This window comes from Melospiza melodia, chromosome 15, assembly GCF_035770615.1.
Source record: "Melospiza melodia melodia isolate bMelMel2 chromosome 15, bMelMel2.pri, whole genome shotgun sequence".
Classification (NCBI taxonomy): Eukaryota; Metazoa; Chordata; class Aves; order Passeriformes; family Passerellidae; genus Melospiza; species Melospiza melodia.
Window position 1 is genome coordinate 12,654,781 of NC_086208.1, and position 17,609 is coordinate 12,672,389.

The 17,609-nt window shown below is 43.9% G+C and overlaps 1 protein-coding gene across 2 annotated transcripts in view; it reads right to left on the reverse strand.

The window, feature by feature from the left end:
- ZFAND6 (zinc finger AN1-type containing 6) overlaps positions 1–12,697 on the reverse strand; it is a 36,352-nt gene extending 23,655 nt beyond the window's left edge. The window contains exons 1-2 of one of the 2 annotated variants that reach the window (XM_063169839.1): positions 12,562–12,697; positions 9,762–9,852 (exon numbers count right to left, since the gene is read on the reverse strand). The gene's annotated coding sequence lies outside the window, so the exon portion shown is untranslated. Of the gene's footprint in view, positions 1–5,724; positions 5,816–9,761; positions 9,853–12,561 lie in introns of those variants that run through there. The other variant, XM_063169840.1, reaches the window with a different exon arrangement.
- Between the last annotated feature and the right edge of the window lie 4,912 nt (positions 12,698–17,609).

The following is a 17,609-nucleotide window of genomic DNA, read 5'->3' on the forward strand; positions in this document are numbered from 1 at the left end:
AATGTTCCAAGCATTCTGATTGTGCAGTGTGGCATCTGAGGTTGAAGACAGAAGGATAAGTAGGTAGCAACTAATCAGGGATTTATTTATATACAGAATGACTAGGTATAAACTTAAGACCATGGGTCACAGTCACATTATGACTTTGCAGAATAACAAGCTAATTCCTGCAGAAAGAGACCAGAGGCAAGAGCCAAAAGTTTCAATGACACCAAGTAAGAGAAAAGCAAATGCAGGAAGGCAACAAAATCAACCAAGTGACCAGAGTGTGAAATGAGATTTTTTTGTTGTTATATTGGAAGAAAAAAATTAAAGCAATTACTGCACTGCTATGCAGAGAAGTTTAAAATCTCTTTTAAAAGCACTCAAAGCACCAAGTTTGACTGGACTTATTAAGAAGGCAATAAACATTCCCAGCTGCCAGACCATTCTACAAATCAAACACTCCTTTATGTCAGCACTAGTCTTAGCCCCTGCATGGTTTGTCACACACAACTGATAATTTGTTTGTTATGTAACTAATAGTAATACACTTACCTTGACCTATTGTTACTAATGCTGCCTTCCTCCTCTCCAAGGATACTTTAAACAAACTCCATGAAAATATGTTGGTACTCAAAACAACTCCACTGAGCCATTCTGAAGTCTTTGCCCTAAAAAGCATTTCAGCAAAGTCCTTCCATGTTGTCACAATTTCCTTCTCTTTCTTTGCACGTTAGTAATCAAATATTTTGGTATCATAAAACAATAATTACTTTTCTTGTCACCTTTCACCTAAAGGACAACATTTATTTGATAACTAATTCTAATTAATACCTACAAAATCACTTAAGGACTTGACACCAATATCCAACAGCATGCCATACCAGCATGATATTTGGATAGCATAAACCCAACATGAGAAGTCTGGCAAAATTCACTTAGAAAACTCTCTGGTATCAGCAACTAAAGCTACCTGATAAGCATCTTACCTGATTCTGAAGGAGCTGGCCAAGGACAGCAATCTCCAAACCTTTCAGTTTAACACTCACAACCACTTCTTTTGCCCCCACCTTGATAATGATGCAGATCCCAATATAAGGTCATCCCACAGCACAGAAAACCTTCTGGTACATGACAACATTGCATTGCATTAAGGACTTTACTGTACCTGATTTTAGAAAAACGTGTTGAATTCAGACAAAATTCATACAGGGGGCAGTAGAGAAACAATTTTGTCCTTCTTTGGAGACTTAGATCTTTCCTGCCACCCCATCCTTGAAACCAGCATGATCAACAACTCACTGAATGTTTTCCTCTGGCAATCTAACTTAGAGATAGCATTCTGTATAAAATGCATTAATATGTCCAATTTAGGTACAGAATGCTACATTTTGCCTGAAGAATCTGTATCTCTTGCTGCAAATATATTTTAAACCTTAAGTGGAAAGTACCTGCCTTTCTCATGCAATATTTTGCTTTCATCAGCACAATTATATTCCACAGCACACACATGAAAATCATCCAGACTCATGCATTGTCCAAACCAATGGTGAAAACTTCAGGCCTTGCTTTAAAAATCCCATGCAATGCAAAAGGTTTCAACAAGCCCAAAACACCTCACCTCCATCTCAGAAATACCTCTCTTAAGCTCCCATTCCAATTTGACTATTCAGTTGATATTTGTCTCCCTAATTCTTCACACAGATAAAGATGCATTAGCATCATGAATTACAGGACACACTGGTGCAGTGATGCCTTAAACCCTGGGCTGGCTGAACTGCTGGGGTGGCTGCCAGGCCTGCCAAGCCAGCCACACTGTTTGTAGTTCAGTTCTCCAGATCCAGGATTATTCCGTTTCAGACTGACAAATACCATACCCTGAAGGTTAGAGTGCTGTGACACAAACACATCCTGGCAGGGCAGAACAGCTGAGCAGGGGTGGTCTTCAGCACAGAGGCAGTCTGAGCTCCTGCAAGACTGCTGAGGCATTAAGCTAAAGGAAGAACTGTGGGTTTAATAAAACTGCTGCTTAGAAAGGAGCTATTTTTAGGAAATACTCAAATGAGTGTGTTCATTTGTCTAAGTAATACTCAAAATACTGTCTTAAACTGAGTTAAATCCTAACCTGATCCATCTTCTGCTCCATTTAGATCAACTTATCTCTTAATGCATAATTTAATAGCCAAAAAAGTTACTTCTCAAATTGAAAAACCCCTCAGTTTCTTTCAATAATTGGAGAATGAGTAAAAAACCCCAACGTGATCGAGGAGAAACAGTTTTTGCAATGTCAAAGCTTTGTTTTAACTAATCTCTGTTTAGCTCAAAAGCCCTATAAACACACTTGGAAGAAGGGATCTGTTAAAAATATACCACCCCACCCCTTCAATTAAGGGCTGAGAAGCTTATGACACATCTGAGAGATCCAACAAGAACAGGGAAGAAAGACTTAATGTTCCTGATACTTCTAAAGGTAAAAAAAAAAAAAAAAAAAAAAAAGAAGAAGGTTTAAAAATCCCAAACATGTTTCATGCCTCTGTTGAGTGGAGTTTAAACCAAGAACAGATCCCAACTATTTTTATTCCTTTGTAGGTCATGTGCAATTAAATGCTTATTTTCACAAAACCTTATTACAGTGTAAACATCACAGGGCAGATGATCTGCCCCACCCAGAGCGAGCTGCACAGCACAGGAGGACACACAACTATCTCCTGAGGAGCCCCTGTATCTGCAGGAGAGGGCTGGTCCTGGGCACCAATCTGCCCCGCAACAGCAGCCCTGTGCTGATCACACCTCCCCAGCTCAGCCCTTTCCTAGAAACTGCAAGAAAACCAGAGGCCAACCCTCCCAGCAAAAGCAAGGGCAGGTGTCCCTGTTTGGGCATCACTGACAGGCTCTAGGATGACATTATTCTTGTCCCCCCTCCCTTCTGCCTTGGGCACAGGGCAATTAGCAGAAATGATCCTAAACCACTTGGGAAACAGGGGGAGGAAGAGAAGGGGAAAAGAGCCAGTTGGGCTGGCTCCAGCCACGAGTTCAGAACAATTTGAGCCAGCCTAGCTGCCTGTGCCTGCAGTGCCACAGAAACCACTCTGCTGGGAGTGTGCAGGAGGCCACACGTGTGGCAGAGAGGGCCCCACAGGAGGGGGACCCAGAGCCCACACTCCTGGGTTCAGGGTAGACAGCAGCCCCCCATAAGGCTGGGGGATATTTTAGAGATCAGCCCATGGCAGGCACACAGCCCAGGCAGCACTGAACAGAGTGCAGGGTCACCATTCCAGCTGATGCTGGGCATCCACCTCACACTGGGCAGTGCCACCAGCAGCTGGGGGACTCCAGGGCACAGATGTCCTTTGTCTCAAAGAGGGGAGATAAAATTTCATCCTGTGTTTTGTACACAGCGTTACAGTGGATTTTGAGAATCTCTTATTCACATCAGAGATGTATATTCCATGTTGGCAGCAGAAGCAGACACATAAATCCCACAGCACACAACACATTCACAGTGTTTAAGATGTGCAGATGGAGCATGTGCAGGAGAAGGTTTTATGGACAAGAAATGCTGGAACAACCAATGGTTGTGCAGGGACAACACGGGTCCTGCCAGCAACGGCTTTGAATGCAGGCAAGAAACATTTGCTGTAGCCTGAATACAGAAGTTGTACAGCTGTGCCAGCAAAGTGCTATGTTTATCCTTTAGGGCAGATTTGCTTTCTACAAACAGCCTGCATTAGAACTGTATACATGTGGCAAGAGGGTTGAGCATTTCACTCCTGTGTTGAATAAATCAGCAAAACTGGTCCCAGATAATACATCCTCCCTAAGTTGGGGGCCAGAGGGGACTCAGAAACATGGCTGCTCAGTCATCAAGCAACAGGAACCAAGTTCCTCATGTATTCAGCTTTATCTGGTTCTAAATGAAACCAGTTTTTGGCTAAATGTAATATTTAATAGAACAAAAATACTTTAGTTGGCTTGCTTTAGTTTTAGTAATTCTAATATACATACTCATCAGTTTAGAGACATTCCAGCTAACTCTAGTATTCTTCTTGCCCTCACCTCACACACCTGATCCAGACACTTAGGCCTAGCATCACATGGAAGTAAAGAAATTAATATCCAGGTATTAAACACTTATGTATCCTTGTCTTAAAGCCAGTACAAGAAACCTACCTCAGCTGTCAGCTAAAAGACCATATATAGTCATGGCCCACTCTAAAACAGTATTTTTAAAGTTTAAACACAATTCAGGACATTTAAAAATGGCATAAACAGATAAAGACAGCAGGAGCAAATTAATAATTCAGATCTATAAACCACTGGCCCATGGCAAGACACCAGTGTGTCAAGACACTGATATATATACACAAAAAAAGCAATCTATACCCAGCATTTTGGGAGAAAACAGAATGCCTCAATGTAAAACTGAAAGAATGAGGTATACTTTGAAAATAACACTTGTTTACATTCAGTAAAGGTCTAAGCAATTGCTTTCCACAGTCATTTGAAAGACTGTTGCTCAATTTCTCACATCCATTCTTCTATCACCATGACTAATCACACAAAACCCATCAAACTTCTTAGACTCAACAAGTATTGGGGACATGAGTATTTCTTTCCAATTCCCAGGAGCAGCTGTGTATCAACACAAGTGATTTTATAAAAACAGGAAGTATTCAGGGAAGTGAGAAAATAGATTTCCCAATCTGAAAGCTTTGTTCTGTATGTGGCCTCATCTAATACAGAAAGGGTGACAATTAAAAGAAAGTCTTCATTCCCATTAGAACCCCCCTGTTTCCTGCCTCGCCACTTCCTGCTCTCCTCCCTCTCACCCTATCCCATGCCAATTCAGACTTTTCCTGTTCCTGAAGCCCTTTCAGATGCACAAAGTGGCACTAAAAATACCATATATGATATAACTGGTGCAGAAACTGAAAATAATCTTCCCTCAAATAAAACACCTGCTACCATTAGGCAATACAGGTTTTCAAAGGGATTCAGACCAATTCCAAAGGAAAAAGAAAATCGTCTACCCCTTTCCCCCCCCATCCTTAGCTGGAAGGGTAATAGCTGCACAACAGAGCAGTAACACTTCATTTTTCCTGCCTGTGTTTGTAATCAGACCCAGACACCCTACAAAACTGGTTAAAATTGAGGAAAAAATTGCCATGTTTTACATAGTTTTTACATATCTTTGTTCTAAATGCTAAAGACCTGCGAGACGTTCTTCTCATCAAGAACAAACGCACAGACAACAGCACAGCAGCCTTCAGTGATACAACAAAGGACAATTTAAGACAAATGACTTGGAGCAAATGCTATCACTGAATAATCCCACAGCAGCTGTCATAATTAGTTACCTCCAATCTCATCAGAATCAGGGAAGTTAGAGTTAAAATCGAGCTCTCTTCCTGTAACATTGTGTAACTCCAAAACAGCAGCATTATCCTCGCTATTTTAGAATTAACATTTCTCCATAAGATAATGGGGAACCGCTCGATTCTTCCACGCCAGAACACCCGGTGCAAGGCGAGAGATGACAAAAGAAACTCGGTCAAGTTTGAGTCTCTCAGCACCTTATTTCCTGTCTAAAGAGCCCTTTTGTTCTGCTTCCCTGCATAAATGTTAATATCCTGCCATCATTAGAGAGCGGAACGACGAAGGAAAGCCCCACGCACATGAACTCCGCTGCCCCGGAGGGCGGAACGACGCCACACGACGCGATTAGAAGGGCAAAATTCCTACCAACACGATCTCCACAATTTTCTGTTCGCTTCACCCCAGATTAACTTCACTTGGAGCTGCACTTCGGCGCAACCTACCGTGGGCACGGGGCCCGCCCTCCCGCTCCTATTGGCCGAGCCGGCGGAGGCCCGCCCCGCCGGCCGTGCCGCGCCCGCTGATTGGCGGGACGGGCTGCCAGTCAAGCAAAGAACTTTTCCTCGCTAGCAGGTTAGGCTGGGCGGGCTCGGGCACCCAGGGCGCGCGCTCTTAAAGGGACCGTGTCCCGCTGCCGCCGTGACAAACCCGAGCCGCGGGCGGGCGCACCCCGGGAACGATGCCCGGGACGGACCCCGGTCCCTGTGGGACTCCCACCCCTCCCGGCACCTCGCTCCCGAACGGGACCTCGGGGCTGGCAGAGAGGATAACACCCGAGCGGGCTGGGAACGCTTCTCCCGCGGCAATTACACAACTGCCGCCTGCTCCACTTCTGGGATAAAATTAGCTGTGGGTTTGGAGCCCATCCGCGCTTTAAGGGTGACTGGAGTTACCCCGGGAGGCCGAGCACACGATATAAATTAGTAACCCCGGCTAAAAATACATCGGGTCGCCGCTTCCAAAGACTTCCACCCATTTAAAGCATGAGTCAGCAGGAGCTCCGCAGGAAGTGACTGTCTCCATCCCACAAGGTACCACGGCTTCTGCCAGAAACTTTTTGTGCTTATTCAGGCTTCACTTGGCTGAACAAATTTGCAAAATCCTGGTCACGTTATGACAGCAGCGTTTCTCACGGCACAGCTTCCTCTCGGCACCACACCAAAACCTGACTTTTAATCTAAAAGTGGTTCTTTTTCCTTCGTGCAAACACAATTATCCACTGAAAAGATGAGTAAAAACAAAACAAGGCTTAACAAATATTTCACAAGTGCAGATAGGACACCTGGTTCAAAACGAACCTTGCCCCATCCTAACAAGCAACACAGGGAAGAGGCAGAACACAGTCAGTGTTCCCTCCTGCACCTACAAGCATCATCATAGTTACACAAGACTTATCTGGGTAGCAAGGCTGCCTTACATAAAGTATTTTCACGTGTTTAGTGTAAAATATCTAAAAATACTAAGCCAGAGGAAGATAAAGCACTTGTCAGCACAAGCACACCGGGGTTGTTTTTGTCCTGTGCAAAGGCAGAGAGGAAAAACTTGTTTCTGGTTCTTGTCACCTTTCCCAGTGCTGGAACTGCCTGCCTTCCCTTCACCCACTGCCATTACCACAAAACAGGGAAGTTTTAACTTCCCTAATACAGATTAATGAAGTCCAAGGCAGTCCAGCACACTGCTTTACTGCAAATACTGCACAGCATCAGGAAAATATTTACAGCTAAGTGCTCCCTTGAGCTGTGATACACCAAAGAGAGCATAAAAAACACCTTCAGGAGGGACATTTACTTCTGCTAAAACGATGAAATTGCACATTTTGTGTTACCTATTTTAAAGCAACCTATCATGCCAAAAACCCAAGTGCAACTGAAAAGCAGCAACTGGTTATAAGCTGATATGTATGAAACACTACAAGAACAGAATTAACAATATTCACATAACTTACACACAATACCTAAAATATAAACTGAAAGAACCAGACCTTAATCCTTGCACCTGAATCTAGTGCCCTGCTGGAAGCTGATCTGGGGTCCCCTGAGCATAACTCATACATGCATGACACGTTTTTTGATCAACCCTTATCTAAGCAATCAAAACCAAGAACACAGTTCACACAAACAAAACAAACCAATGAAGCGTCCCTCAAGTATCTCAGAAATCAACCTTGGAAAGCTTCAATTCAGAGCACATTAACTTTAGGCCCATAGAAACAGCAGCACAAGTCACAAATGATAGCAACCAAACTGCCAAGTGCTAGAAGACAGGAGAACCCTATAGTCAACATTGTTGTTGGGGTACTTTAAAAGAAGAGGGGAAAAAAACCCAAATAAAATATACTACTCCAAAAGTCTCCAGCTCTGTTTGCTACCACAGCAGTCTCACCACCTTGTAAAGGCAGTGAAAAATAATTTTTATCATCAAACATCCCACACTTGAGCTCATGTTTCTGTCACACAGGCAACTAGCAGCTCTTATCACTACAGGGGAGATGTTCCATCCCTTTTCCTCCCCACCTCTTCCCCCCACAAGCCCTGCAGTCTGGCCAGCTCCTGAAACCAGCTCTGGTGCTAATCAGCCCCTTCCACCTGCCTTCAGTCTCTGAGCTGGCAGAAGCCCCTGATGAGCAGGAGTGTGGCTTACCCAGAGCAGAAGGGGATGGCAAAGCAAACTCAGCACTGGGCTCCCAGATTTTCTTACCTCACCTCATTTAAAACCCAAACACACCCACACCATAACTGTCCTAATAAGAAATCCCCAAGAGTTATTTGCTATCCTCATAAGAGTGAAGATGCCCACATCATCTGTGGAGTATCCAAACTAGATTCATGGCTGACCCTTAGGTCACTGGACTAGAATTCACAGGTAAACATATCTGAATCTAAATATTGGGAATCCATGCATTAAAAAATTGCTATTCGAATCATTATTCCATGCTGAAGGAAACAGTAAAACTGGATTATAAAGCCTAATTTTCACTTTCTGAAAGAAGCCATCTATTTTCCCTCTAAACACACACACATTCTGGAAAAATGGCACAAGCACATTTTAAGGTTCAGGCTCAAATTAAGCCTTTGCTACTATTAAAATATCTGTAGCAAAGCAGAAAAAAGGAAAACAGCAGATAGCAGCTGCAAGAAGACTAAGCAAGAAAGATTTCACAGCAGTGTTAAAAAAAAAAAAATCAGTTTGCTGCCACCCAACTTTGCACTTGGACAGTAAAAGAGCACCTGACTCTCATTTGACTACGGTAATCATGCAGCAGCTAAAAGGCCATTTGTTCTGTAATCTCACACACACACAAGACAGCAACTTTGGGAGACTTGACAGCTCAAGAGATCAGGAACAGAGCCCTCCACCTGTAAGTCACCAGTTCAAACAGAGACAAGAATAGTAGTGATCAAAAGCCACATGTGATGGCTGTTCAGGGATTAGATGAAGAAACTGTTACTCAATCCAGGCCCCAGCAGATCAGTGTGAACCACAAGAGCTTTCTTCACTATTTTGCACCTGGTTTTCAGTCCTGAATCCATCACATCTCCTGGATTCTGTACATGTTAATAAGTAGCAAAGAAACTGATCTGCTGCATACACACACTGAACTGGCATTGGAGAAAAGGACTTTACCCTCTGGTTGTCAATGTTGTCTGCACTACAGCATGCTGAATTTTTAATTTTTTATTATTATTATTATAGTTCAGACTTTTAGCTTTTCTTATTACTACAGACAGCTTTCAAAGTAATATTTAACTTCCCATGCCTTTCACACCCTCAGATGCTGTAACCCTATTTATAAACAATAGTTCCCAAACTTGCTGTGTATTTCTGAAAATATATCAATTTTAAAAGTACATTAGCATAGGAATTTCAGAACTTTGGCATTTGAGAAATGACTGAGACATTATAAATTTTTTTTTATCAAACCTAAAAAAACCCATTATTTCATGAGTGCCATGTCTACGTAAAGGCAGTGGGAAAAAATCCCTATGTGAAGAGACAAACATTCCTTTTCATATTATGCATTCTTCAATACATCAGTCTGCAAAGTCTGCTCCTTTCCAGCGTGACTTTAGTTTTAGTTTTGAAAGTCTGCAAAAGTACCTGGAATTTCCAAGCTGGATAAGCAAGATGAAAACAAGTTCAGAGTGTATGTTGACTGAAGGTCCCCAGAGCTTGGGTTCATTGTCCTGCTTCAAACACCACCACCAAAAACAATCTTCTACAGAAGCCCAACAATACACAGCTCATAGTTCTTAGCAGCACATTGCTTCCCGAGAATGAAACTGCTGATGAAAAGCCAAGGTCCCAAAACCTAGCAGGAAACTTATCCTTAGCTGGAACTAAGGAGGCCCTCACGTACAAAGAATTCTATTTGCTATTCCAGGACTTTGAAGAGAACAACATACCAGACTGATGAGATTTCAGTAATCTTGAACTTCTGAGATTCCTCTTGCTGCTTTCAATCCCAGACGTACTACTGCACTGCAACAATCAGATCTGGAAACAACAAAGAGGTGCATGTGGTAAACACAGAGAGCTCTGCTGAGCTGTCTGGACAGCAGCACAGACACACCAGACAGACACATCCCACTGGATTGTTTCAGCAGCTATCTCAAAGCTTAGCTGACTTGAGATATTATTAAAGTTCCAGCATGTTACACCCCAACTCTTTCTATATAGGCAAAAAGCCCTTAACAGAAACATTTGTCCCTGCCCTGTGGCATCCTGGCCTACAAAGCTGGATACCCCTAACAGGTTTTAACTTCTCAGCAGCTGCCATATGGATTTGCTTTGGGGTGCTTGTTGGAGTTTTTGGCAGGGTGTGTGATTTGGTTGCATGTTTTCTCTTTCCTTTTTTTAAATCAGAACACAGAATTTTATCTTGTACAGCTGCATAGCCAAGGTCTCTGGTGACAGAGGGCCACATCACTTGCCTCAGCCAAAGTCCTTGAAAAAGGATCTAGACATTTTAAAAGACACTTCCTTGATATCAGGTATCTCTTGGGTGGAGCAAAAATAAGCACACTACAGTTTCCATTGAATTCAGCATGGTCCAAGTGCATTTATAGGTAATCTATAATAATCTTTGTAGGTCAAATGATGTATCTTGAATACCAGTCACAGCCCATTCAGTAAAAAAAAAAAAAAAAAAAAAGCTGCATAGCAATTAACTGCCAAGAAAATGGAGCCAGAAGTTTGTATACTTCCAATTTTCTCAGAAATCAGACTGATTAATATAGCTGTTACAAAACGACACACTTTCACAGAAACAGGGATTACCTTTATCTGTAACCATAGCAACTTTTCAGTAGTTTGTGTTAATGTTACTCTCCCTCTGATAACTTGCCACTATCTCTTTCAAGCTGTTTGTGTAAGGTTTTGAATGTGCCATCTGAGACCACGCAGTAACAAGAAGTTGAAATGTAAACTTACATTCTTCAATGACACTCCTGTGAGGATACTATGTCATATACAACTCTGTTAATTTTTGCCATAAATTCATGATTAGTCAAGAAGTTAAATAGTAACAGATTAAAATAAATTTAACATGATTCACAGGTTTTTAAGACAAACATTTTAAAAGGTATTCCATGAATATATACAGGAGACAGTTTTCCCACTAGTGAAGAATATCTTCTTCTCTATCTGCAAAGTAATAAACCCAAGGAATTAGGCCACTAACATGTCAGAGACTTTGTCATTCAGTACCATAAGGAACAAAAATCCTCCCATAATGCATTTATTTTGGCCTGAAAAATACAAGACAGATCAGAAAAGACCCAATCCCCTTTTTCTAAGTTTGTTGATAGTAAAGAACAGGTACCTCAGCACTACAAAAATCAGATAAAATTCAAAGAGTAAAGCTGTAAAAGTTACAGGACAGACAGGAAAGAGACAAAGGCATGAATTGACATATTTACTTCCTCAATTGTTGACTTACCATCAGCCACAGTTCAGAAGAGGATTAGCCCTCTGTGCAAAAAATTAAGATGACACAAGACAAACAAAAACGTTTTCTTGTAAGTAGGAGGAAGAAGAGAATAATTTCTTCTTCTTTTTTTTTTTTTTTTTTCCTTTCGCTGAAGTTCACAGGGCAGCTTACCAAGCTGCGCCCTTCTCTATTCAGTGCAGAGTTTGGCACAGTTAAGATGTGAGCACAGAACCTTAGAAGAGTGAAAGAAGCTCGGCACGCTCTTTGCTCCCTGTAACTCTTATGCAATGACACCTATTATAGGACAAGCCTGGACAAACACCCGGGAATGGACTTCAGAACACAACGGTGCACTTGAAGGCAAGCCATGCAGGGGGTGAAGAAACCACCACGGTTTTGCTGAATGCCTCCACATTACACCAGCACATACGGTGGAAGCTTCTATATTTCGTTGTTGCTGCTGTTGTTATTAGCAGTAAGGTAACTGCCCTTTTCATTTTCTAAGGTTACCTAATCCTAACATCCTGTGGAAACACGAGTGGATGTTCACACCCTTTATCTATCATTCCAGGCTTTTGGCAAAGCCTAGGAGGCAAGTTGGGTTAAATCTCACGGGCTTCCAGGGCGAACATCAAAACAACAACACTAACTTTTCATGAAGCAAAACGCCAAAGTACGACAGACTTTGCAAACATTAACCCTTGGTTCAACTAGAAGAGCGGTACAACACAAAGCGCACGGTGATTCCCTGTGAGCACCTCATCCCCACAGCAGCCAAAGCCGCCGCACCGGGCTCACCCGAGGGGCAGCGGGGCCCGCTCCGGGCTGGTGGAACCGAGGGGCGGCCAGGGCAGCCGGAACCCCGCGGGCCGTGCGGAGGGCGCGGGGCCGGGCCCGGCGGGCGCCGCGCTGGCCGAGGGCCGGCTCTGCCTCTCCCTTCCACCCAAGGACACGAGTACAAACACCTCTGCCCCGGGATGGCTCCTGCGCACGCAGCCGCCGACGGGGGTGGGGAGAGCAGGACGGAACCACCAAAAAAGGCAGAGAAAGAGCCGCGGGCCCCGCGCCCGCCGCCGCCCCGCAGCCCCTCGCCCCGCAGCCCCTCGCCCGCTGCGTGCGGGGGTCGGGGGCACGAAGGGTGAACCCTCCCCACAGCCCCTCCGCCGCACGCCGGGGCCGGTGGGCGGTCGGCCGCCGTCCCCCCGCCCCGTCGCGGTGCGGAGCCGCCGCCGCAGCCCCGGCCCGGCCGCCCCGGCCCCGCCGCGCTCCCTCACCTGCGCCGGGCCCGCCGTGCCCGCCGGCCCCGCTCGCTCCTCACCAAACTTTTTTTTCCCCTTTCTCCGTGTTTCGTTGCCCTCGGAGTGACGCGGGCGGGCGCTGATTGGCGGAGCCCAGGCAGGGAGGCCGCGGGGAGCGGGAGGCGGCGCCACGGCCCGCGAGTAATTATTACACGGCGACGGCGGCGACGTGAACCACGGAATGCTATTTAAAGGGACAGCGCCCGCCCGCAGGGGTGACCTGAGGCGAACGCGGCGGCGGGAGGGCGAGCGGGCAGCGGCTGCTGGGGCGGCGGCGGCCGCGCTCCTGCCCCACAAATAAATTCATTTTGCTGTAAAATACCCGTAGATGCGCCCTCTGCCCTTCAGGTCCGTGAAGGGGAAGGTGTCTCCTGGCGGGGCTCAGGGCGCTGTGTGGGGTCAGTCCCTCACAGGCCCCTCGCCTTCTGTGCCCTGCGGTGCCCTTGGAGTCTCTTGTTATCTATAATGTCACCTTCTTGTTTGTGTTTTCTTCTCTCCTTGTGGGGCTCTCAGACAATCCACTGCTGCTTCTTTATATGGACACCTCACACCCGATATATATGGATATAGCTACTTTTTTTTTTTTTTTTTTTAATTTATTTTCCCTGCTTGTCACAGCCCATACCATACCATGCAGGGAGGTTTTAAAGGTGGGATTTAAGGATGCTGAGTGACTTGATGGGAGCAGATGGGGAGTACAGGATTCCAGAGACATGAAACAAGCCAAAAAAAGGAGAATTTTATCTGTGGATAGGGGAGAGGAGCGGGCCAGGGCTGGAGTAGCTGCCAGGAGGTGAGTGGAGCTTGCAGAGAGTTTTGGAGGAGGGAAGGACGAGTGTGCAGTCGCGCAGCCAGAGAAGCTGAGGCTGGGTAAAACACATTTCCATTTCATAAAATCACAGAATATACTGAGCTGAAATGGGCCCATCAGGATCATTGATTTCCTAGGGATACTCTGAAGAGATTTAAAATTTGGAGTCTTTTTTTTTGAGCAGAGGAAAGCATTGCAAGGGGACACAAAGATTTCAGCAAAGATAAAATCAAAGCAGAGGCTTCTCATTGCTAAGAGCTTGCCATCCCCCACATTTAGAGCTGAGTAGGTAGACCCATAAACCTGGAAAAAGCCCTAAAAGGGAAGAAAACACCTTATTTGTTTGTTTGTTTTGAATATCAGAGCTTGGATCAACACTAGAAAATGCTGGTGCAACCAGCATGGAAGTGCTAGCATAGCTTTACAGCTATTTTGGTCGAGATTATTCAGTCTTGGCTGCTTTTGCTGATGCAATAGGTTTTCCAAATGCCAGGTTGCATGAGCAGAAGATGACCTGCATTGCATGTGGGTATCACAGCATTCATCACAACATTATTTGGAGCACTTTCATGGCCTTGGCAGTAATCATAAGGAGCTGCAGGGAGTGATGATTGCATTCCTCCCAGCCTCTCCGTGATCATCTCTTTTTAATATGATTTTTTTAAAATCTTGAATTAATTCCCTCTGGTTGTTCTCGGACTGCTTTCTTTGTGTCAAATTTCATCTCATCATTGGAAATATAAACGCAGAATAGTAGGGCACAACATCCTCAGTGTTCAGGAAAAGGCCAACTGATTGTTCTGCAGCTGGGAGTGACCAGCACAGCAGCTGGCAGAACAGCAGTGCCAATACAAGGGAAATGCAAACAGTGAACAAGACAGACACCTCCTGCCAGGACTTACTGACCAGCAACACATGGTGCAACAAATGTGAAGCTGTGGCGTCAGATGTCAAGGGGGAGCAGCAGAATGTTCAAATGTGATCTTACTCAAGTTGCGGGTGACATTCATCAGTTCTCATGTGCTGAAAAGAGAAAACTCATTGACAATAATGCTGGAGTAAATGGGGTTTTGGGGGCATTCAGAATCACTGTGTTTGGTACAGTCAAAAGCTGCCATAGCTCAGAAGAGGCAAACAAACTCTAGGAAAATAGGGAACACAAAGTTTCATGCCATTTGCATTTTAAAAAAGCCAGTAGTCAAGCTGTCTCTGAGGAAGAAAATTCCCAAACGAGATGGCCAGGTTTATTCTTGGGGTAGAATAAAGGATGCATTTAAAAATTACAAGTACATGTTGTTCCACTGTGAATGAAAAGCATAATATTGAATTGTGTTCAGCTTTCTGATTTGAGGATCTAGGTACTGATAGGCTAAAAAACCTTGCTGAAGTCAAGTAGGATAAGGATTAAAAGGGAAGTGTCTAATCAGAGGAATGGCTAAGGTGTTAACCACCCAGAGAAGGGCATCCTTGGCTTTGAAATCAGCTGAAGAAGTCAAAAGTGATTCTGAGCCAGCAGCTGAAAACAAAAGCCTGTTTTCTGTGGACCACTGTAGAGAAGGAGTTGGAGGCTATTGGTCCACCTTAAGTTGATCACAACAGTTTTTATTTTTAAGAGTGCACAAATGTTGAGTAGGGCACAGGATTGCCTGAAGCATGGGGAGCCTGATATTCAGTGGGATGTTCTTCATGAAACAACTTCATTCTACCAGGCATGATTTTGCTTTGACAGAGAAATCCAAAATAACTCCAAACAATTAGGAGATGCTAGTCCAAGCTGAAAGAGCCAGGTGAAAGGTTTTTCCCAGCTGTGCCAGTGATTTGATGATGTGTGGCTGACTGGTGAGAGGTAATCAGTGAACGTTACTTCCTCTTCTGTAACGTCACAACTGGAACGGTGTTTGTTCTCCTTGACCTGCATTACTCAGCTCTGCTTTCATATATTAATGCTCCCATCACCTTCATTCCCCAGCACAACTCATTTTCATGGCTTTAAGGACTATCTATTCATGTACCTCTTTAGAAAATATGAGCACAATTTTTCTGAAGGAGGTTTCTTCTGATTTGTCCTCGCTTCTCCCAAATCCATTTAATCTATCTGCTAACACAGAGGACCTTTTCCTTTGCCTCCTCTTATGTTTGCTTCTGCTACAGTGGCTTGTTATTTCTTTTGCTAAAGCTTTAGATATCACTAGAGGAATCTTAGTAATGTATTCATTTTGAGGTAGATTTATCTTTAGAGCTGGAAAATGGGAAGTATCTTCTTCACCTCCGTGGGCTTTGGATCTGGTGTTAAGTGCTAACATCATTTCAGTTCTAATCTTGTTGTTTGGGGCTCAGTGTGCAGCTCCTGACTCTGCTGAGATTTTCACCATAGGTTTATTGAGAACAGAATCAGCTTCTGCTTCCTGAGAGACAGACTATAAAAATAGGAAAGAAATAAGCACACGATTCTGTTGAGCAAGTGAATCTTAAATTTTATTTTATTTGATTCTGAGTCTCACTGGATTTTTTTTTTTTTTATCCACAGGTACTTTGACCCCTGTTCTAAGCCTTATCCTAAGAAGATGAATTGGAGTTTCAGCTACCCAGGCCTAATGGAAATTGGGCCCAGCAGTTATTTGGCAGTGGCCTTCATGAGCAGCAATGCCAGCTTTCCATTGCAATTCCCACATTCAGGGATTTGCAGAATTAGAGTCCAAATTCTGCTTTGCAAGCCCAGAATGCCACTGACTTCAAGGGGGTTGTAGGATTTTAGCCAAGAGCAGAAATTGGCCCAGGATTTTTTCAGACTCCCTCATGCTTCTGTTTATATGATATTACCATCAAGCTCTATTAGCATGCTCCATGATGCATTTTACTTTTAAATTACATAAAGGATATTTACTGTGCTGATGCTACATAGTTTGCAAGAAAGATGCACATGTGGAAATGAAAAAACATCAATTACCATCAGGATTTCCAGCTTTCAGCATTCATTTTCCAAAACAACCCAGGGACTATTTCTCATCAAAAAAAAAAAAAGAGCAGAAATGAAAATCCAATTTCTTGGCATTTAAGTATGGCATTCTGGAGCCTTACTCATCAAGCCTGTTGTGAAAATGGTTGGAATAAAAAAACCTCATATTGTTCAAAACTTTAATACTCTGCTTTTGTTTTCTGTATACTGGTTTCCCAATCAGAGACATGAGTCCATCCCTAAAAATAACGAAATGTTTTTCTGCCTCTCAGAGGATGGGAGAAAAAAAATCATCTGGTGAAAAACTGAGTGATCATCAGGGATAACAGGTAAAAACACAGGTAGAGGTTGAGAATTAATGGGTGAAACCTGTGAGATGCCAGGCATCAGACAATGCCCACCTCAGCATCTTTCAAAATGAGGCAGATAGCGTTGCCACGTGGTTCCAAACCTGGGAGCTTCCTTCTAGATAGCCTTGTTTAGAAATCTGGGCTGGGGCCTTTTAAAGCCCTAATGACTCCCCACTTAAGCTTTTAATATCCATGTTAAATAGTTCATTGAGCACTCAGGAGAACAGTGTGCCTTTGTGGGCTGATGAGTAACTTTAGGCAAAGAAGTTATGTTGCACCTCTGTGCTTTTTCTTCTCCTGCATCTGCTTTGTCTGTGTGGATAGTAAAGTCTTTCAGGGCAGGAGTGGCTCATGTTGTGCATGTCTAGTCATCAACACAGCAGCTCCAGTCTCACTGGGAGCCTCTCTGCCCATAACACAACCCTCTGAACATGTCTGTCTGTGCTTTGTATATGCTACAGGGTTTGAGCATTAATTACTATTAATTACTATTTAAAACCTATACTCCTAAATTCTGTAATATTAAAGTAGCCATTCACCATATGCACAAACCCTTCCATAAATGGGTCACTGCACAGAAAGCCTAGAAGCTATCCACTGCTCTGGTGACCTGCTGCTAAATTGTGAGGACACGAGGACCAGAGATGCTTTAACAGGGTGGCTTTGGCCCCTGAAAAGCCTCCATGTACTCAGGAAAGCTGGCCCTACCTGTTTCTGCTCTAACCCTTGAAATTTAAGGGGAGTAAAATCCCATTGTCAGGGCATCACTGCTTGGTGATCCTTTAATAGCAGCACTCTTTCAGAGACCTTTAAATCCAGCAGAATTTAATGCCTCCCTGAAGGTACTCTGAGCCAATTTTTGCTTTTGCAACTTTTTGTTGTCTCCACTGCATGTAGGAGAGCTCTT